Source organism: Anguilla anguilla, chromosome 12 (assembly GCF_013347855.1).
Source record: "Anguilla anguilla isolate fAngAng1 chromosome 12, fAngAng1.pri, whole genome shotgun sequence".
Taxonomy (NCBI): Eukaryota; Metazoa; Chordata; class Actinopteri; order Anguilliformes; family Anguillidae; genus Anguilla; species Anguilla anguilla.
Window position 1 is genome coordinate 15,969,367 of NC_049212.1, and position 15,303 is coordinate 15,984,669.

Genomic DNA, 15,303 nt, shown 5'->3' on the forward strand with positions numbered 1-15,303 from the left:
CGGCTGCATTTTTTCCGATCGGCGGCTTAAAGTCAGGGTTGGAAATATTCGTGTAAAATCGCGCGGGGTGGTAGCGCCCGAAAGCATAGGCTCTGCTTCTCGGGGCCGCTGTCTGTGAACACTCTAGCAGTGGTTTGATGGTCCTAGGCCCTATTGTCTGGGAGCTATTGAACATTGAAAGCGTTAGCCGGCTGCATTTTTTCCGGTCGGCGGCTTAAAGTCAGGGTTGGAAATATTCGTGTAAAATCGCGCGGGGTGGTAGCGCCCGAAGCATAGGCTCTGCTTCTCGGGGCCGCTGTCTGTGAACACTCTAGCAGTGGTTTGATGGTCCTAGGCCCTATTGTCTGGGAGCTATTGAACATTGAAAGCGTTAGCCGGCTGCATTTTTTTCCGGTCGGCGGCTTAAAGTCAGGGTTGGAAATATTCGTGTAAAATCGCGCGGGGTGGTAGCGCCCGAAAGCATAGGCTCTGCTTCTCGGGGCCGCTGTCTGTGAACACTCTAGCAGTGGTTTGATGGTCCTAGGCCCTATTGTCTGGGAGCTATTGAACATTGAAAGCGTTAGCCGGCTGCATTTTTTTCCGGTCGGCGGCTTAAAGTCAGGGTTGGAAATATTCGTGTAAAATCGCGCGGGGTGGTAGCGCCCGAAAGCATAGGCTCTGCTTCTCGGGGCCGCTGTCTGTGAACACTCTAGCAGTGGTTTGATGGTCCTAGGCCCTATTGTCTGGGAGCTATTGAACATTGAAAGCGTTAGCCGGCTGCATTTTTTCCGGTCGGCGGCTTAAAGTCAGGGTTGTAAATATTCGTGTAAAATCGCGCGGGGTGGTAGCGCCCGAAGCATAGGCTCTGCTTCTCGGGGCCGCTGTCTGTGAACACTCTAGCAGTGGTTTGATGGTCCTAGGCCCTATTGTCTGGGAGCTATTGAACATTGAAAGCGTTAGCCGGCTGCATTTTTTTCCGGTCGGCGGCTTAAAGTCAGGGTTGGAAATATTCGTGTAAAATCGCGCGGGGTGGTAGCGCCCGAAAGCATAGGCTCTGCTTCTCGGGGCCGCTGTCTGTGAACACTCTAGCAGTGGTTTGATGGTCCTAGGCCCTATTGTCTGGGAGCTATTGAACATTGAAAGCGTTAGCCGGCTGCATTTTTTTCCGGTCGGCGGCTTAAAGTCAGGGTTGGAAATATTCGTGTAAAATCGCGCGGGGTGGTAGCGCCCGAAGCATAGGCTCTGCTTCTCGGGGCCGCTGTCTGTGAACACTCTAGCAGTGGTTTGATGGTCCTAGGCCCTATTGTCTGGGAGCTATTGAACATTGAAAGCGTTAGCCGGCTGCATTTTTTTCCGGTCGGCGGCTTAAAGTCAGGGTTGGAAATATTCGTGTAAAATCGCGCGGGGTGGTAGCGCCCGAAGCATAGGCTCTGCTTCTCGGGGCCGCTGTCTGTGAACACTCTAGCAGTGGTTTGATGGTCCTAGGCCCTATTGTCTGGGAGCTATTGAACATTGAAAGCGTTAGCCGGCTGCATTTTTTTCCGGTCGGCGGCTTAAAGTCAGGGTTGGAAATATTCGTGTAAAATCGCGCGGGGTGGTAGCGCCCGAAAGCATAGGCTCTGCTTCTCGGGGCCGCTGTCTGTGAACACTCTAGCAGTGGTTTGATGGTCCTAGGCCCTATTGTCTGGGAGCTATTGAACATTGAAAGCGTTAGCCGGCTGCATTTTTTTCCGGTCGGCGGCTTAAAGTCAGGGTTGGAAATATTCGTGTAAAATCGCGCGGGGTGGTAGCGCCCGAAGCATAGGCTCTGCTTCTCGGGGCCGCTGTCTGTGAACACTCTAGCAGTGGTTTGATGGTCCTAGGCCCTATTGTCTGGGAGCTATTGAACATTGAAAGCGTTAGCCGGCTGCATTTTTTCCGGTCGGCGGCTTAAAGTCAGGGTTGGAAATATTCGTGTAAAATCGCGCGGGGTGGTAGCGCCCGAAGCATAGGCTCTGCTTCTCGGGGCCGCTGTCTGTGAACACTCTAGCAGTGGTTTGATGGTCCTAGGCCCTATTGTCTGGGAGCTATTGAACATTGAAAGCGTTAGCCGGCTGCATTTTTTTCCGGTCGGCGGCTTAAAGTCAGGGTTGGAAATATTCGTGTAAAATCGCGCGGGGTGGTAGCGCCCGAAAGCATAGGCTCTGCTTCTCGGGGCCGCTGTCTGTGAACACTCTAGCAGTGGTTTGATGGTCCTAGGCCCTATTGTCTGGGAGCTATTGAACATTGAAAGCGTTAGCCGGCTGCATTTTTTTCCGGTCGGCGGCTTAAAGTCAGGGTTGGAAATATTCGTGTAAAATCGCGCGGGGTGGTAGCGCCCGAAGCATAGGCTCTGCTTCTCGGGGCCGCTGTCTGTGAACACTCTAGCAGTGGTTTGATGGTCCTAGGCCCTATTGTCTGGGAGCTATTGAACATTGAAAGCGTTAGCCGGCTGCATTTTTTCCGGTCGGCGGCTTAAAGTCAGGGTTGGAAATATTCGTGTAAAATCGCGCGGGGTGGTAGCGCCCGAAAGCATAGGCTCTGCTTCTCGGGGCCGCTGTCTGTGAACACTCTAGCAGTGGTTTGATGGTCCTAGGCCCTATTGTCTGGGAGCTATTGAACATTGAAAGCGTTAGCCGGCTGCATTTTTTTCCGGTCGGCGGCTTAAAGTCAGGGTTGGAAATATTCGTGTAAAATCGCGCGGGGTGGTAGCGCCCGAAGCATAGGCTCTGCTTCTCGGGGCCGCTGTCTGTGAACACTCTAGCAGTGGTTTGATGGTCCTAGGCCCTATTGTCTGGGAGCTATTGAACATTGAAAGCGTTAGCCGGCTGCATTTTTTTCCGGTCGGCGGCTTAAAGTCAGGGTTGGAAATATTCGTGTAAAATCGCGCGGGGTGGTAGCGCCCGAAGCATAGGCTCTGCTTCTCGGGGCCGCTGTCTGTGAACACTCTAGCAGTGGTTTGATGGTCCTAGGCCCTATTGTCTGGGAGCTATTGAACATTGAAAGCGTTAGCCGGCTGCATTTTTTTCCGGTCGGCGGCTTAAAGTCAGGGTTGGAAATATTCGTGTAAAATCGCGCGGGGTGGTAGCGCCCGAAGCATAGGCTCTGCTTCTCGGGGCCGCTGTCTGTGAACACTCTAGCAGTGGTTTGATGGTCCTAGGCCCTATTGTCTGGGAGCTATTGAACATTGAAAGCGTTAGCCGGCTGCATTTTTTTCCGGTCGGCGGCTTAAAGTCAGGGTTGGAAATATTCGTGTAAAATCGCGCGGGGTGGTAGCGCCCGAAGCATAGGCTCTGCTTCTCGGGGCCGCTGTCTGTGAACACTCTAGCAGTGGTTTGATGGTCCTAGGCCCTATTGTCTGGGAGCTATTGAACATTGAAAGCGTTAGCCGGCTGCATTTTTTTCCGGTCGGCGGCTTAAAGTCAGGGTTGGAAATATTCGTGTAAAATCGCGCGGGGTGGTAGCGCCCGAAGCATAGGCTCTGCTTCTCGGGGCCGCTGTCTGTGAACACTCTAGCAGTGGTTTGATGGTCCTAGGCCCTATTGTCTGGGAGCTATTGAACATTGAAAGCGTTAGCCGGCTGCATTTTTTTCCGGTCGGCGGCTTAAAGTCAGGGTTGGAAATATTCGTGTAAAATCGCGCGGGGTGGTAGCGCCCGAAACATAGGCTCTGCTTCTCGGGGCCGCTGTCTGTGAACACTCTAGCAGTGGTTTGATGGTCCTAGGCCCTATTGTCTGGGAGCTATTGAACATTGAAAGCGTTAGCCGGCTGCATTTTTTCCGGTCGGCGGCTTAAAGTCAGGGTTGGAAATATTCGTGTAAAATCGCGCGGGGTGGTAGCGCCCGAAAGCATAGGCTCTGCTTCTCGGGGCCGCTGTCTGTGAACACTCTAGCAGTGGTTTGATGGTCCTAGGCCCTATTGTCTGGGAGCTATTGAACATTGAAAGCGTTAGCCGGCTGCATTTTTTTCCGGTCGGCGGCTTAAAGTCAGGGTTGGAAATATTCGTGTAAAATCGCGCGGGGTGGTAGCGCCCGAAAGCATAGGCTCTGCTTCTCGGGGCCGCTGTCTGTGAACACTCTAGCAGTGGTTTGATGGTCCTAGGCCCTATTGTCTGGGAGCTATTGAACATTGAAAGCGTTAGCCGGCTGCATTTTTTTCCGGTCGGCGGCTTAAAGTCAGGGTTGGAAATATTCGTGTAAAATCGCGCGGGGTGGTAGCGCCCGAAGCATAGGCTCTGCTTCTCGGGGCCGCTGTCTGTGAACACTCTAGCAGTGGTTTGATGGTCCTAGGCCCTATTGTCTGGGAGCTATTGAACATTGAAAGCGTTAGCCGGCTGCATTTTTTTCCGGTCGGCGGCTTAAAGTCAGGGTTGGAAATATTCGTGTAAAATCGCGCGGGGTGGTAGCGCCCGAAGCATAGGCTCTGCTTCTCGGGGCCGCTGTCTGTGAACACTCTAGCAGTGGTTTGATGGTCCTAGGCCCTATTGTCTGGGAGCTATTGAACATTGAAAGCGTTAGCCGGCTGCATTTTTTTCCGGTCGGCGGCTTAAAGTCAGGGTTGGAAATATTCGTGTAAAATCGCGCGGGGTGGTAGCGCCCGAAGCATAGGCTCTGCTTCTCGGGGCCGCTGTCTGTGAACACTCTAGCAGTGGTTTGATGGTCCTAGGCCCTATTGTCTGGGAGCTATTGAACATTGAAAGCGTTAGCCGGCTGCATTTTTTTCCGGTCGGCGGCTTAAAGTCAGGGTTGGAAATATTCGTGTAAAATCGCGCGGGGTGGTAGCGCCCGAAGCATAGGCTCTGCTTCTCGGGGCCGCTGTCTGTGAACACTCTAGCAGTGGTTTGATGGTCCTAGGCCCTATTGTCTGGGAGCTATTGAACATTGAAAGCGTTAACCGGCTGCATTTTTTTCCGGTCGGCGGCTTAAAGTCAGGGTTGGAAATATTCGTGTAAAATCGCTCGGGGTGGTAGCGCCCGAAAGCATAGGCTCTGCTTCTCGGGGCCGCTGTCTGTGAACACTCTAGCAGTGGTTTGATGGTCCTAGGCCCTATTGTCTGGGAGCTATTGAACATTGAAAGCGTTAGCCGGCTGCATTTTTTTCCGGTCGGCGGCTTAAAGTCAGGGTTGGAAATATTCGTGTAAAATCGCGCGGGGTGGTAGCGCCCGAAAGCATAGGCTCTGCTTCTCGGGGCCGCTGTCTGTGAACACTCTAGCAGTGGTTTGATGGTCCTAGGCCCTATTGTCTGGGAGCTATTGAACATTGAAAGCGTTAGCCGGCTGCATTTTTTCCGGTCGGCGGCTTAAAGTCAGGGTTGGAAATATTCGTGTAAAATCGCGCGGGGTGGTAGCGCCCGAAAGCATAGGCTCTGCTTCTCGGGGCCGCTGTCTGTGAACACTCTATCAGTGGTTTGATGGTCCTAGGCCCTATTGTCTGGGAGCTTTTGAACATTGAAAGCGTTAGCCGGCTGCATTTTTTTCCGGTCGGCGGCTTAAAGTCAGGGTTGGAAATATTCGTGTAAAATCGCGCGGGGTGGTAGCGCCCGAAAGCATAGGCTCTGCTTCTCGGGGCCGCTGTCTGTGAACACTCTAGCAGTGGTTTGATGGTCCTAGGCCCTATTGTCTGGGAGCTATTGAACATTGAAAGCGTTAGCCGGCTGCATTTTTTTCCGGTCGGCGGCTTAAAGTCAGGGTTGGAAATATTCGTGTAAAATCGCGCGGGGTGGTAGCGCCCGAAAGCATAGGCTCTGCTTCTCGGGGCCGCTGTCTGTGAACACTCTAGCAGTGGTTTGATGGTCCTAGGCCCTATTGTCTGGGAGCTATTGAACATTGAAAGCGTTAGCCGGCTGCATTTTTTTCCGGTCGGCGGCTTAAAGTCAGGGTTGGAAATATTCGTGTAAAATCGCGCGGGGTGGTAGCGCCCGAAAGCATAGGCTCTGCTTCTCGGGGCCGCTGTCTGTGAACACTCTAGCAGTGGTTTGATGGTCCTAGGCCCTATTGTCTGGGAGCTATTGAACATTGAAAGCGTTAGCCGGCTGCATTTTTTTCCGGTCGGCGGCTTAAAGTCAGGGTTGGAAATATTCGTGTAAAATCGCGCGGGGTGGTAGCGCCCGAAGCATAGGCTCTGCTTCTCGGGGCCGCTGTCTGTGAACACTCTAGCAGTGGTTTGATGGTCCTAGGCCCTATTGTCTGGGAGCTATTGAACATTGAAAGCGTTAGCCGGCTGCATTTTTTTCCGGTCGGCGGCTTAAAGTCAGGGTTGGAAATATTCGTGTAAAATCGCGCGGGGTGGTAGCGCCCGAAAGCATAGGCTCTGCTTCTCGGGGCCGCTGTCTGTGAACACTCTAGCAGTGGTTTGATGGTCCTAGGCCCTATTGTCTGGGAGCTATTGAACATTGAAAGCGTTAGCCGGCTGCATTTTTTCCGGTCGGCGGCTTAAAGTCAGGGTTGGAAATATTCGTGTAAAATCGCGCGGGGTGGTAGCGCCCGAAGCATAGGCTCTGCTTCTCGGGGCCGCTGTCTGTGAACACTCTAGCAGTGGTTTGATGGTCCTAGGCCCTATTGTCTGGGAGCTATTGAACATTGAAAGCGTTAGCCGGCTGCATTTTTTTCCGGTCGGCGGCTTAAAGTCAGGGTTGGAAATATTCGTGTAAAATCGCGCGGGGTGGTAGCGCCCGAAGCATAGGCTCTGCTTCTCGGGGCCGCTGTCTGTGAACACTCTAGCAGTGGTTTGATGGTCCTAGGCCCTATTGTCTGGGAGCTATTGAACATTGAAAGCGTTAGCCGGCTGCATTTTTTTCCGGTCGGCGGCTTAAAGTCAGGGTTGGAAATATTCGTGTAAAATCGCGCGGGGTGGTAGCGCCCGAAGCATAGGCTCTGCTTCTCGGGGCCGCTGTCTGTGAACACTCTAGCAGTGGTTTGATGGTCCTAGGCCCTATTGTCTGGGAGCTATTGAACATTGAAAGCGTTAGCCGGCTGCATTTTTTCCGGTCGGCGGCTTAAAGTCAGGGTTGGAAATATTCGTGTAAAATCGCGCGGGGTGGTAGCGCCCGAAAGCATAGGCTCTGCTTCTCGGGGCCGCTGTCTGTGAACACTCTAGCAGTGGTTTGATGGTCCTAGGCCCTATTGTCTGGGAGCAATTGAACATTGAAAGCGTTAGCCGGCTGCATTTTTTCCGGTCGGCGGCTTAAAGTCAGGGTTGGAAATATTCGTGTAAAATCGCGCGGGGTGGTAGCGCCCGAAAGCATAGGCTCTGCTTCTCGGGGCCGCTGTCTGTGAACACTCTAGCAGTGGTTTGATGGTCCTAGGCCCTATTGTCTGGGAGCTATTGAACATTGAAAGCGTTAGCCGGCTGCATTTTTTTCCGGTCGGCGGCTTAAAGTCAGGGTTGGAAATATTCGTGTAAAATCGCGCGGGGTGGTAGCGCCCGAAGCATAGGCTCTGCTTCTCGGGGCCGCTGTCTGTGAACACTCTAGCAGTGGTTTGATGGTCCTAGGCCCTATTGTCTGGGAGCTATTGAACATTGAAAGCGTTAGCCGGCTGCATTTTTTTCCGGTCGGCGGCTTAAAGTCAGGGTTGGAAATATTCGTGTAAAATCGCGCGGGGTGGTAGCGCCCGAAGCATAGGCTCTGCTTCTCGGGGCCGCTGTCTGTGAACACTCTAGCAGTGGTTTGATGGTCCTAGGCCCTATTGTCTGGGAGCTATTGAACATTGAAAGCGTTAGCCGGCTGCATTTTTTTCCGGTCGGCGGCTTAAAGTCAGGGTTGGAAATATTCGTGTAAAATCGCGCGGGGTGGTAGCGCCCGAAAGCATAGGCTCTGCTTCTCGGGGCCGCTGTCTGTGAACACTCTAGCAGTGGTTTGATGGTCCTAGGCCCTATTGTCTGGGAGCTATTGAACATTGAAAGCGTTAGCCGGCTGCATTTTTTCCGGTCGGCGGCTTAAAGTCAGGGTTGGAAATATTCGTGTAAAATCGCGCGGGGTGGTAGCGCCCGAAGCATAGGCTCTGCTTCTCGGGGCCGCTGTCTGTGAACACTCTAGCAGTGGTTTGATGGTCCTAGGCCCTATTGTCTGGGAGCTATTGAACATTGAAAGCGTTAGCCGGCTGCATTTTTTTCCGGTCGGCGGCTTAAAGTCAGGGTTGGAAATATTCGTGTAAAATCGCGCGGGGTGGTAGCGCCCGAAGCATAGGCTCTGCTTCTCGGGGCCGCTGTCTGTGAACACTCTAGCAGTGGTTTGATGGTCCTAGGCCCTATTGTCTGGGAGCTATTGAACATTGAAAGCGTTAGCCGGCTGCATTTTTTTCCGGTCGGCGGCTTAAAGTCAGGGTTGGAAATATTCGTGTAAAATCGCGCGGGGTGGTAGCGCCCGAAAGCATAGGCTCTGCTTCTCGGGGCCGCTGTCTGTGAACACTCTAGCAGTGGTTTGATGGTCCTAGGCCCTATTGTCTGGGAGCTATTGAACATTGAAAGCGTTAGCCGGCTGCATTTTTTCCGGTCGGCGGCTTAAAGTCAGGGTTGGAAATATTCGTGTAAAATCGCGCGGGGTGGTAGCGCCCGAAGCATAGGCTCTGCTTCTCGGGGCCGCTGTCTGTGAACACTCTAGCAGTGGTTTGATGGTCCTAGGCCCTATTGTCTGGGAGCTATTGAACATTGAAAGCGTTAGCCGGCTGCATTTTTTTCCGGTCGGCGGCTTAAAGTCAGGGTTGGAAATATTCGTGTAAAATCGCGCGGGGTGGTAGCGCCCGAAAGCATAGGCTCTGCTTCTCGGGGCCGCTGTCTGTGAACACTCTAGCAGTGGTTTGATGGTCCTAGGCCCTATTGTCTGGGAGCTATTGAACATTGAAAGCGTTAGCCGGCTGCATTTTTTTCCGGTCGGCGGCTTAAAGTCAGGGTTGGAAATATTCGTGTAAAATCGCGCGGGGTGGTAGCGCCCGAAAGCATAGGCTCTGCTTCTCGGGGCCGCTGTCTGTGAACACTCTAGCAGTGGTTTGATGGTCCTAGGCCCTATTGTCTGGGAGCTATTGAACATTGAAAGCGTTAGCCGGCTGCATTTTTTTCCGGTCGGCGGCTTAAAGTCAGGGTTGGAAATATTCGTGTAAAATCGCGCGGGGTGGTAGCGCCCGAAGCATAGGCTCTGCTTCTCGGGGCCGCTGTCTGTGAACACTCTAGCAGTGGTTTGATGGTCCTAGGCCCTATTGTCTGGGAGCTATTGAACATTGAAAGCGTTAGCCGGCTGCATTTTTTTCCGGTCGGCGGCTTAAAGTCAGGGTTGGAAATATTCGTGTAAAATCGCGCGGGGTGGTAGCGCCCGAAGCATAGGCTCTGCTTCTCGGGGCCGCTGTCTGTGAACACTCTAGCAGTGGTTTGATGGTCCTAGGCCCTATTGTCTGGGAGCTATTGAACATTGAAAGCGTTAGCCGGCTGCATTTTTTTCCGGTCGGCGGCTTAAAGTCAGGGTTGGAAATATTCGTGTAAAATCGCGCGGGGTGGTAGCGCCCGAAGCATAGGCTCTGCTTCTCGGGGCCGCTGTCTGTGAACACTCTAGCAGTGGTTTGATGGTCCTAGGCCCTATTGTCTGGGAGCTATTGAACATTGAAAGCGTTAGCCGGCTGCATTTTTTTCCGGTCGGCGGCTTAAAGTCAGGGTTGGAAATATTCGTGTAAAATCGCGCGGGGTGGTAGCGCCCGAAGCATAGGCTCTGCTTCTCGGGGCCGCTGTCTGTGAACACTCTAGCAGTGGTTTGATGGTCCTAGGCCCTATTGTCTGGGAGCTATTGAACATTGAAAGCGTTAGCCGGCTGCATTTTTTTCCGGTCGGCGGCTTAAAGTCAGGGTTGGAAATATTCGTGTAAAATCGCGCGGGGTGGTAGCGCCCGAAGCATAGGCTCTGCTTCTCGGGGCCGCTGTCTGTGAACACTCTAGCAGTGGTTTGATGGTCCTAGGCCCTATTGTCTGGGAGCTATTGAACATTGAAAGCGTTAGCCGGCTGCATTTTTTTCCGGTCGGCGGCTTAAAGTCAGGGTTGGAAATATTCGTGTAAAATCGCGCGGGGTGGTAGCGCCCGAAGCATAGGCTCTGCTTCTCGGGGCCGCTGTCTGTGAACACTCTAGCAGTGGTTTGATGGTCCTAGGCCCTATTGTCTGGGAGCTATTGAACATTGAAAGCGTTAGCCGGCTGCATTTTTTTCCGGTCGGCGGCTTAAAGTCAGGGTTGGAAATATTCGTGTAAAATCGCGCGGGGTGGTAGCGCCCGAAGCATAGGCTCTGCTTCTCGGGGCCGCTGTCTGTGAACACTCTAGCAGTGGTTTGATGGTCCTAGGCCCTATTGTCTGGGAGCTATTGAACATTGAAAGCGTTAGCCGGCTGCATTTTTTTCCGGTCGGCGGCTTAAAGTCAGGGTTGGAAATATTCGTGTAAAATCGCGCGGGGTGGTAGCGCCCGAAGCATAGGCTCTGCTTCTCGGGGCCGCTGTCTGTGAACACTCTAGCAGTGGTTTGATGGTCCTAGGCCCTATTGTCTGGGAGCTATTGAACATTGAAAGCGTTAGCCGGCTGCATTTTTTTCCGGTCGGCGGCTTAAAGTCAGGGTTGGAAATATTCGTGTAAAATCGCGCGGGGTGGTAGCGCCCGAAACATAGGCTCTGCTTCTCGGGGCCGCTGTCTGTGAACACTCTAGCAGTGGTTTGATGGTCCTAGGCCCTATTGTCTGGGAGCTATTGAACATTGAAAGCGTTAGCCGGCTGCATTTTTTTCCGGTCAGCGGCTTAAAGTCAGGGTTGGAAATATTCGTGTAAAATCGCGCGGGGTGGTAGCGCCCGAACCATAGGCTCTGCTTCTCGGGGCCGCTGTCTGTGAACACTCTAGCAGTGGTTTGATGGTCCTAGGCCCTATTGTCTGGGAGCTATTGAACATTGAAAGCGTTAGCCGGCTGCATTTTTTTCCGGTCGGCGGCTTAAAGTCAGGGTTGGAAATATTCGTGTAAAATCGCGCGGGGTGGTAGCGCCCGAAAGCATAGGCTCTGCTTCTCGGGGCCGCTGTCTGTGAACACTCTAGCAGTGGTTTGATGGTCCTAGGCCCTATTGTCTGGGAGCTATTGAACATTGAAAGCGTTAGCCGGCTGCATTTTTTTCCGGTCGGCGGCTTAAAGTCAGGGTTGGAAATATTCGTGTAAAATCGCGCGGGGTGGTAGCGCCCGAAGCATAGGCTCTGCTTCTCGGGGCCGCTGTCTGTGAACACTCTAGCAGTGGTTTGATGGTCCTAGGCCCTATTGTCTGGGAGCTATTGAACATTGAAAGCGTTAGCCGGCTGCATTTTTTTCCGGTCGGCGGCTTAAAGTCAGGGTTGGAAATATTCGTGTAAAATCGCGCGGGGTGGTAGCGCCCGAAGCATAGGCTCTGCTTCTCGGGGCCGCTGTCTGTGAACACTCTAGCAGTGGTTTGATGGTCCTAGGCCCTATTGTCTGGGAGCTATTGAACATTGAAAGCGTTAGCCGGCTGCATTTTTTTCCGGTCGGCGGCTTAAAGTCAGGGTTGGAAATATTCGTGTAAAATCGCGCGGGGTGGTAGCGCCCGAAGCATAGGCTCTGCTCTTCGGGGCCGCTGTCTGTGAACACTCTAGCAGTGGTTTGATGGTCCTAGGCCCTATTGTCTGGGAGCTATTGAACATTGAAAGCGTTAGCCGGCTGCATTTTTTTCCGGTCGGCGGCTTAAAGTCAGGGTTGGAAATATTCGTGTAAAATCGCGCGGGGTGGTAGCGCCCGAAAGCATAGGCTCTGCTTCTCGGGGCCGCTGTCTGTGAACACTCTAGCAGTGGTTTGATGGTCCTAGGCCCTATTGTCTGGGAGCTATTGAACATTGAAAGCGTTAGCCGGCTGCATTTTTTTCCGGTCGGCGGCTTAAAGTCAGGGTTGGAAATATTCGTGTAAAATCGCGCGGGGTGGTAGCGCCCGAAGCATAGGCTCTGCTTCTCGGGGCCGCTGTCTGTGAACACTCTAGCAGTGGTTTGATGGTCCTAGGCCCTATTGTCTGGGAGCTATTGAACATTGAAAGCGTTAGCCGGCTGCATTTTTTTCCGGTCGGCGGCTTAAAGTCAGGGTTGGAAATATTCGTGTAAAATCGCGCGGGGTGGTAGCGCCCGAAGCATAGGCTCTGCTTCTCGGGGCCGCTGTCTGTGAACACTCTAGCAGTGGTTTGATGGTCCTAGGCCCTATTGTCTGGGAGCTATTGAACATTGAAAGCGTTAGCCGGCTGCATTTTTTTCCGGTCGGCGGCTTAAAGTCAGGGTTGGAAATATTCGTGTAAAATCGCGCGGGGTGGTAGCGCCCGAAAGCATAGGCTCTGCTTCTCGGGGCCGCTGTCTGTGAACACTCTAGCAGTGGTTTGATGGTCCTAGGCCCTATTGTCTGGGAGCTATTGAACATTGAAAGCGTTAGCCGGCTGCATTTTTTTCCGGTCGGCGGCTTAAAGTCAGGGTTGGAAATATTCGTGTAAAATCGCGCGGGGTGGTAGCGCCCGAAGCATAGGCTCTGCTTCTCGGGGCCGCTGTCTGTGAACACTCTAGCAGTGGTTTGATGGTCCTAGGCCCTATTGTCTGGGAGCTATTGAACATTGAAAGCGTTAGCCGGCTGCATTTTTTTCCGGTCGGCGGCTTAAAGTCAGGGTTGGAAATATTCGTGTAAAATCGCGCGGGGTGGTAGCGCCCGAAGCATAGGCTCTGCTTCTCGGGGCCGCTGTCTGTGAACACTCTAGCAGTGGTTTGATGGTCCTAGGCCCTATTGTCTGGGAGCTATTGAACATTGAAAGCGTTAGCCGGCTGCATTTTTTTCCGGTCGGCGGCTTAAAGTCAGGGTTGGAAATATTCGTGTAAAATCGCGCGGGGTGGTAGCGCCCGAAGCATAGGCTCTGCTTCTCGGGGCCGCTGTCTGTGAACACTCTAGCAGTGGTTTGATGGTCCTAGGCCCTATTGTCTGGGAGCTATTGAACATTGAAAGCGTTAGCCGGCTGCATTTTTTTCCGGTCGGCGGCTTAAAGTCAGGGTTGGAAATATTCGTGTAAAATCGCGCGGGGTGGTAGCGCCCGAAAGCATAGGCTCTGCTTCTCGGGGCCGCTGTCTGTGAACACTCTAGCAGTGGTTTGATGGTCCTAGGCCCTATTGTCTGGGAGCTATTGAACATTGAAAGCGTTAGCCGGCTGCATTTTTTTCCGGTCGGCGGCTTAAAGTCAGGGTTGGAAATATTCGTGTAAAATCGCGCGGGGTGGTAGCGCCCGAAGCATAGGCTCTGCTTCTCGGGGCCGCTGTCTGTGAACACTCTAGCAGTGGTTTGATGGTCCTAGGCCCTATTGTCTGGGAGCTATTGAACATTGAAAGCGTTAGCCGGCTGCATTTTTTTCCGGTCGGCGGCTTAAAGTCAGGGTTGGAAATATTCGTGTAAAATCGCGCGGGGTGGTAGCGCCCGAAGCATAGGCTCTGCTTCTCGGGGCCGCTGTCTGTGAACACTCTAGCAGTGGTTTGATGGTCCTAGGCCCTATTGTCTGGGAGCTATTGAACATTGAAAGCGTTAGCCGGCTGCATTTTTTTCCGGTCGGCGGCTTAAAGTCAGGGTTGGAAATATTCGTGTAAAATCGCGCGGGGTGGTAGCGCCCGAAACATTGGCTCTGCTTCTCGGGGCCGCTGTCTGTGAACTCTCTAGCAGTGGTTTGATGGTCCTAGGCCCTATTGTCTGGGAGCTATTGAACATTGAAAGCGTTAGCCGGCTGCATTTTTTTCCGGTCGGCGGCTTAAAGTCAGGGTTGGAAATATTCGTGTAAAATCGCGCGGGGTGGTAGCGCCCGAAACATAGGCTCTGCTTCTCGGGGCCGCTGTCTGTGAACACTCTAGCAGTGGTTTGATGGTCCTAGGCCCTATTGTCTGGGAGCTATTGAACATTGAAAGCGTTAGCCGGCTGCATTTTTTTCCGGTCGGCGGCTTAAAGTCAGGGTTGGAAATATTCGTGTAAAATCGCGCGGGGTGGTAGCGCCCGAAAGCATAGGCTCTGCTTCTCGGGGCCGCTGTCTGTGAACACTCTAGCAGTGGTTTGATGGTCCTAGGCCCTATTGTCTGGGAGCTATTGAACATTGAAAGCGTTAGCCGGCTGCATTTTTTTCCGGTCGGCGGCTTAAAGTCAGGGTTGGAAATATTCGTGTAAAATCGCGCGGGGTGGTAGCGCCCGAAGCATAGGCTCTGCTTCTCGGGGCCGCTGTCTGTGAACACTCTAGCAGTGGTTTGATGGTCCTAGGCCCTATTGTCTGGGAGCTATTGAACATTGAAAGCGTTAGCCGGCTGCATTTTTTCCGGTCGGCGGCTTAAAGTCAGGGTTGGAAATATTCGTGTAAAATCGCGCGGGGTGGTAGCGCCCGAAGCATAGGCTCTGCTTCTCGGGGCCGCTGTCTGTGAACACTCTAGCAGTGGTTTGATGGTCCTAGGCCCTATTGTCTGGGAGCTATTGAACATTGAAAGCGTTAGCCGGCTGCATTTTTTTCCGGTCGGCGGCTTAAAGTCAGGGTTGGAAATATTCGTGTAAAATCGCGCGGGGTGGTAGCGCCCGAAAGCATAGGCTCTGCTTCTCGGGGCCGCTGTCTGTGAACACTCTAGCAGTGGTTTGATGGTCCTAGGCCCTATTGTCTGGGAGCTATTGAACATTGAAAGCGTTAGCCGGCTGCATTTTTTTCCGGTCGGCGGCTTAAAGTCAGGGTTGGAAATATTCGTGTAAAATCGCGCGGGGTGGTAGCGCCCGAAGCATAGGCTCTGCTTCTCGGGGCCGCTGTCTGTGAACACTCTAGCAGTGGTTTGATGGTCCTAGGCCCTATTGTCTGGGAGCTATTGAACATTGAAAGCGTTAGCCGGCTGCATTTTTTTCCGGTCGGCGGCTTAAAGTCAGGGTTGGAAATATTCGTGTAAAATCGCGCGGGGTGGTAGCGCCCGAAGCATAGGCTCTGCTTCTCGGGGCCGCTGTCTGTGAACACTCTAGCAGTGGTTTGATGGTCCTAGGCCCTATTGTCTGGGAGCTATTGAACATTGAAAGCGTTAGCCGGCTGCATTTTTTTCCGGTCGGCGGCTTAAAGTCAGGGTTGGAAATATTCGTGTAAAATCGCGCGGGGTGGTAGCGCCCGAAACATAGGCTCTGCTTCTCGGGGCCGCTGTCTGTGAACACTCTAGCAGTGGTTTGATGGTCCTAGGCCCTATTGTCTGGGAGCTATTGAACATTGAAAGCGTTAGCCGGCTGCATTTTTTTCCGGTCGGCGGCTTAAAGTCAGGGTTGGAAATATTCGTGTAAAAT